Source organism: Mandrillus leucophaeus, unplaced genomic scaffold (assembly GCF_000951045.1).
Source record: "Mandrillus leucophaeus isolate KB7577 unplaced genomic scaffold, Mleu.le_1.0 Scaffold28, whole genome shotgun sequence".
Taxonomy (NCBI): Eukaryota; Metazoa; Chordata; class Mammalia; order Primates; family Cercopithecidae; genus Mandrillus; species Mandrillus leucophaeus.
This window is the reverse complement of record NW_012102920.1, coordinates 829,798-836,361: the sequence shown is the minus strand read 5'-3', so window position 1 is coordinate 836,361 and position 6,564 is coordinate 829,798.

Sequence of the window (6,564 nt, the reverse complement as noted above, 5' to 3'; positions counted from 1 at the left end):
CCCTGCCCTGGCTGCCCCTGACCACCAGATGACCACGTGGGCCAAAGGGAAACAGTGAGGATGGGAGGGCAGGGGCCTCACCTGCCTGGTCCAGCAGCGCGATCTGCCGCCTGGGGAGGCCGAGGTCTTCACACATGTCCTCAGACACTTACAGGAACGTTGTCTCTGTGCTGAGTTTCTGGACCATGCACAGAACACAAGGGGCTGTCGGGGTCTTTGGGGTCTCCCTCCTGGCCACAGAGATGGCTGTGTCAGGGCAGGGGGCTGTGGGTATTGGGGCGCTGGGGGCCAGAGAAACAGTTCTCTTCCCGAGACCAGCACCTCAGGGAGGGCCCTCAGGCAGGGACCCGAGGGGTCAGGATGCCGTGGGGGGATCGGAGCTCTGTGCTCTCCGGAACCAACAGGGAGCTGTGTGTCTTGACGAGAGATTTCCCTCTGGTACTGGGGAGAAGAGAGCAGCTCATCCTTTCTCTGTAGTGAGGGAGGAGGGAGGTATATTCCACGGACTGTGTGGGCCACAGATCCAGTGAAATATTTACTCCTGGATCCGTAGAGGGAGTTTGCCGCCCAAGTTGAGAAGAAAGGAACCTGCTTTGATGCGGCCTCTAGAAGCAGACATTGGCACCTCACGGGATGAGCTTAGCCTCAGGTGAGCCGGAGAGCAGGGGCTGGGCACGCGGCAAGAGGGAGCAACATGCGTGTGACAGTGTGTGCACGAGAGTGCATGCCTGTGTGTGTGCATGAAAGTGTGTGCGCGCATGTGTGTGTGCATGAGAATACATGTGTGTGCATGAGTGCATGAGTGTGCATGTGTGTGAGTGTATGCATGTGTGTGTACATGAGAGTGCATGTCATGTGCATGTATATGTACATGAGTGTACTTGCGAGTATGCATGTGTGTGCATGTGAGAGCATTGTGTACATGTGTGTGTGCATGCATGTGAGTGCGAGTGTGCATGTGTGTGTGAGTGCATGTGGTGTGCGTGTGTGTACATGAGTGTGCATGCGAGAGTGTGTGTGCATGTAAGAGCATGTGTGTGCATGTGAGTGTACAGAGAGTACATTGTGTGTGTGCTTGAGAGTGCATGTGCATGTGTGCATGTGAGCAGTGTGACTATATGAATGTGTGAATGTGCATGTCGGTGTGAATGAGATAGTGTGGGTATATGACTGCATGTGTGAGAACTAGAGTGATGTGTGTGCCTGAGAGTGAATGAGTGAGTGTGTGAATGAGTGTGGGTCGGTGGCCCCAGGGGCTGCAGTGGGTGTGGATGGGTATGCGTGTGCGTGGGTATGGCCTGGAGCTGCCCACACCAGGCTCCATTTCTCCCCCTCTGCTCAGACTCCTGCTAGCCCCTGTGGTGGGTAAACAGAGGCAGAGCCTGCCTCCGGGGCAGGGTCCCACAGGGCCAGCACAGTGCTGCCACCTCCTCCCTCTGAGGCTTCTTTCCTGGACGGGTGGTGGCATGGGGTGAGGTCCTGCCTACCCATCACACAGGCCAGCAGGCTGGTCACACCCTTGTGTTGATTGACCAGATGATAACCAGGAGGTCATCAGGCACCACCTCCTCCAGGTAGACCATGCTGTGTCCCCAAACTGTGGAGAACGTTGGGGCTGACCCAGGGCTTGGGGTCCCACAGGCCCGTCTGCTGCAGCCCGGCTGTGTGTGGATTGCACAGGGCACAGTGCCTGCCTGGTGCAGACCCTGGGGCAGGAGGCACACAGCCGGGACACAGAGGCTTCTCCTGGGGCAGGGGTCAGTGGCTTCTGTGCCCTGAGAGTGGTTGGCAGTGCCCAGGGGTCCTGGGGAGCCCTCAGGGAAGGGCCTGCACTCCTGCCACCTGTCAGGATTCCCAGCCACATGGCTCTAAACCAAAGACCATGTATGGGAATGGGGCCGTGCCCCCCGTGGGGCTGCACAGGGGACAGTAGGACCCACCTGCACCAGCACGCACCCTCCAGGGTGAATTGGCCGTTGTCAGTCTCGAAGGCTGAGGGATTGTGTCTCACACTAGCCCTGTTCCCTGCGGACAGAGGCAGTGTGGAAGCATCCAGTCATCTCCCTCAGTTCCCTGCGCACCTGGGCCATGCCTACCTCCCCTCTCAGCTCCGACTGCCTCCCCTCCTGGGGCTTCACCTGCCTCTGCTCCTGGCTCTGGCTCCCCTGGTAACTGCAGATTGCTGCGCTGCTGACAACTAAGATAACACGACGAAGGGAAGTGGCATTGACAGCCCCTTGCCCCGGGGGAACGTGTGCACACAGCCGTCTTGTACACGTGGTGCATATGCACAGCCCTTAAGCTTGTCCTTTCGATGCCCGAGAGACCGTGGGCGGGCTATGATGAGAGGCCACACGGGCTGGGCATGGCTGGCGGAGGCAGGTGGGTGGCCCAGCCCACACTGCAGGCGAGAGGGCTGGAGGTGGGAGTCAGACCAGCTGGTGGTCAAGCAGCATCCCCCCACCAAGGGCTGACCAAGGCCACCCAGCACCCCACCCATCCTGAGCCCGCCTTGCACCTTGGACTCATGCACGAGGATTTCCCCATGCAGGTTCCTGTCCTATGGGTCCAAGGTGTTGATGAAGAACCTGAAGCACGACCAGGGTTGATCAGGGCAGAGTTGTTGGAGGCCAAGGCTGAGTTGTGTCAGCTCCCGGAGAGCTGTGGGCACGAGAGAGGCCGATGGGGGGCCAGAACCCCCTCCTCCCCCAGAGAGCTGCAGGCAAGAGAGAGGCTGATTGAGGGGGGGGAGAACCCTTTTCTCCCCCGTCCAGCTCCATCCACACCAGCAGTTGGTGCCTAGTGTCCTGCTCAGATCGTGCCCAGGAACGCCTTGAAGTGCTGGCTGAGCTGGTGGACTCCAGGCCTTTAGGCTGACCCTATGCCCTGGCCAAGGGATCGCTGGCCTCCCTAGCACCTCCTGTGGATGGTGGCTCATGGGCAGCAAGCGGGGAGGATGGCCGGCCTTGCTGATCTCCATGTTGCCCCACCGCTAGGGTCCCTGGGACCCCTCTGGACTGAGCTCAGGGCTTCTTCCAGGACCACAGCAGAGGCTCCAATCCCAAAGTTACCCTCAGAATCCCCCTCGGCCATTTACAAGCTGTGCAAAGGGTGACCTTGGAATTGAGCCCCACATCCTGGTCTGGGGGTGCCCACAGTGTGTCCATGCTCTGCTGTGGGCAGCGGTGCCTGTGGGCATCTGGCTGTGCTGACTGGGGAGGGTGGTACTAGGGGGCCTCTCAGGTCTGCTTCCTGGGCGCCGACTCAGATGGGGTGGCATGGCTGCCTGAGGCAGGGACTGTCAGAGTCATGCTCTCCGGAAGGATCTCCAGGCAGGTGTGGGGGATAGGGGACACTTCTACTCTAGCCAGGAGTCAGCTCGGCCCACTGTCCAGGATGCTCACTTGGGGTTTGACCACCATGATGCTGACTGGGTGTCAGGACTGTCCTCTCAGCCTGGTCCCTGGCCCTTCCTCATGGGAACCCCCTGGAGCCCCTCAGGAGGTACTGTCTCACCTGTGACAGGTTGGACACCTGCTCTTGGGAGAGCACCCCATGAGCTCGGAGGCCACCAGCCAGTGCCAGGCCCACAATCAGCTGCATCCCCAGGCACGGGCAGTTGGGGCAGAGGGACAACTGGGGACTCGCTGGCTGCAGGGATGCTTGGCCCTGGCCTGTCTATGTAGCTGTGTGGTCAGGGTGCCTGGTGAGGTGTCCCTGGGTGTCCCTGACTCGGGGAAGGGGCTTCATCCTGGGAAATGTGAGCCAGCGTGTTCTTTCTCTGTGGCTTTGGACACCAAAATGTTATACTCCCACAAAGCCAGTTTCCAAAATCAACAGCGAATCTTGGGCTGGGCCAACTTCCTGGGCCTGCGTGTTGGTTACTGTATTCGTCCATTTTCGTGCTGCTAATAAAGACATACCCGAGACTGAGCAATTTACAAAACAAAGAGGTTTAATTGGACTTACAGTTCCATGTGACTGGGGAAGCCTCACAATCACGGCAGAAAGCAAGGAGGAGCAAGTCAGGTCTTACAGGGATGGCAGCAGGCAAAGAGAGAGAGAGCCTGTGCAGGGAAACTCCTCTTTTTAAAACCATCAGATCTCGTGAGACTTATTCACTATCACAAGAGCAGCACGGGAAAGACCTGCCCCCATGATTCAGTTACCTCCCGCCAGGTCCCTCCCACAATATATGGGAATTCAAGATGAGATTTGGGTGGGGACACAGTCGAACCATATCAGTCACCTTGGGGAACCCTCCTGGAACACAGCTAGGGGGACACAGGCCCTGAACAGAGAGAGCCTGGGACTGAGCACTGGGGTTGGGGGGTGGAGGGTAGGGGATTCTGGGCTCCAGATGATGATGCCAAATTGTGCCACAGGTGTCCCCACCCGTAAGATGAGCCCCAGGGGTTGTCAGAGCAGGGATGGTGATTGGAGGGTGTTGTGACTGAGTGGTGCTCCCCAAGCACCCAAAATGCATGTTGATGTCCTAACCCCCAGCACCTCAGAATGGGGCCATCTTTGAAAGCAGGTTCATTGTAGATGTCATGACAGTCAACCTTCCTCCACACTCGAGTATCTTTAGAAAGTTTTTTTTTTTTTTTTTTTTTTTCTTTGAGACAGAGTCTCCTGCTGTTGCCCAGGCTGGAGTGCAGTGGCACGATCTTGGCTCACTGCAAACTCTGCCTCCCGGGTTCATGCCTCAACCTCCCGAGTAGCTGGGACTATAGGCACCTGCCACCATGCCTGGCTAATTTTTTTGTATTTTTAATGAGACAGGGTTTCACCATGTTAGCCAGGACGGTCTCAATCTCCTGATCTCGTGATCCGCCCACCTCGGCCTCCCAAAGTGCTGGAATTACAGGCGTGAGCCACCGCACCCAGCCCGAAAGTTGTTTATATTTGATTCAAACTTCCTAGCTATTATCTGTGTGTATAGCGGGAGGGGTCTGCTCAGAGCTTCTCTGTGTCACAGGAAGCAGAACACTGACTTCTGTTTCAACAGGGACAGTTTGGCTGATGGGGGAGAATAGCCTGGGATGCAGCATGGAAGTGCAAGACCACCTTGGGGGGTGCTCCTCTATCATCAGGGAAAGAAGGGTGCGCTTGGACAGGAGGGAGCAGTGGAGGGTGAGGAGGAGTCACCGTCTGAATACATTAAATTAAATTAATTCATTCATTCATTTATTTGAGATGGAGTTTCACTCTTGTTGCCCAGGCTGGAGTGTGATGGCATGATTTTGGCTCACTGCAACTTCTGTCTCCCAGGTTCAAGCGATTCTCCTGCCTCAGCCCCCCAAGTAGCTGGGATTACAGGTGCCCCCCAGCACACCCGGCTAATTTTTGTGTTGTTTGTAGAGATGGGGTTTCACCATGTTGACCAGACTGGTCTCCAACTCCTGAACTCAGGTGATCCACCCGCCCCGGCATCCCAAATTGCTGGGATTACAGGCATGAGCCACTGCACTCGGCCTCACTAGACTTTTGTTTAACGGAGTGCCACCCCAAATGCCAACAATGAGGGTGGTCTCTTGGTGGTTCTTTCATGCCCTGCCCACCGCCCTGTTCCTTCGTCCACCTGAGGCCCCTGGGATTGGGACTGCAGGAGTCTGAGGCCAGGGCCAGCCTGAGCAGCTGATGGTGGGGTGGGTGCTGGGGATGCTCAGCTCTGGCTCGGCTCCCCTTTGTGCCACCTTCCGGGGTGGGGCTAAAGGCTTCTGCCTATGTCCACATCCACCCCCATGCCCAGGCCTCCTCTGGGGCCCAGAGGCTCCTCCTGCACCAATGGGCAGTGGCCTCCCAGCACCCCTTTCTGGCAGCCTTGGCTCTGCTCTTCCAAGGCCAGCTTTCTGCACCAACAGGCCCCGCCGAGTGGGCAGCTTCTCGCGTGTTCCCGCTGCGGCTCAGCAGGCTGGGCCCAGATCCAAACAGGGGGCCGGAAGCTGAGTAGCCGTGGGAATGCCAGGTGCCTCCCACTCCCTCCCATCCCAATGGAGCTGCTCCTTCCCCAGGCCTGGCACCCATACAGGGGGCACTAAAGCTCAACCCAGCCTCACCTTACAGCCTGGAGTTCCCAGTGGAGGTGGGGTGGGGGGTGGCATCAGGACCCTCATCCTAAGACAACTCCAGTTAGCTCCTTTACAAGCAGGCACTGGCTCTGGGGACAGGTTCTTCCTGAGCACCTGGGACTGTGACCCACAGGACGACCCGCCTGCAGAGTTCACACAGATGCCAGAGTTGGGGCCGCCCAGAGCACGCCCCCAGCACAGACGCTTCTGGGTCTCCCCTGGGCGGGGGGCAGGGCCAGCGGCTCCTCAGACAGAGCCACATTTCTGCTGCACGTGCAGCATCGTGTGTCCACCGCCAGGGTCCCAGTGCAGGATGGTCCATCGTCACCAGGGCCCCTATTGGTGCCCCTTTCTGGCTGAATTCCTACTTCCCATTTGTAACCTCCGGAAATCACCGACGTGTGTGCCCCTCTGCGGTTTTGTGAGTTTGAGAGCATCATACACATGCAGTTGTTTTCACATCTCTCTGACGGATGCCCAACCAACAATC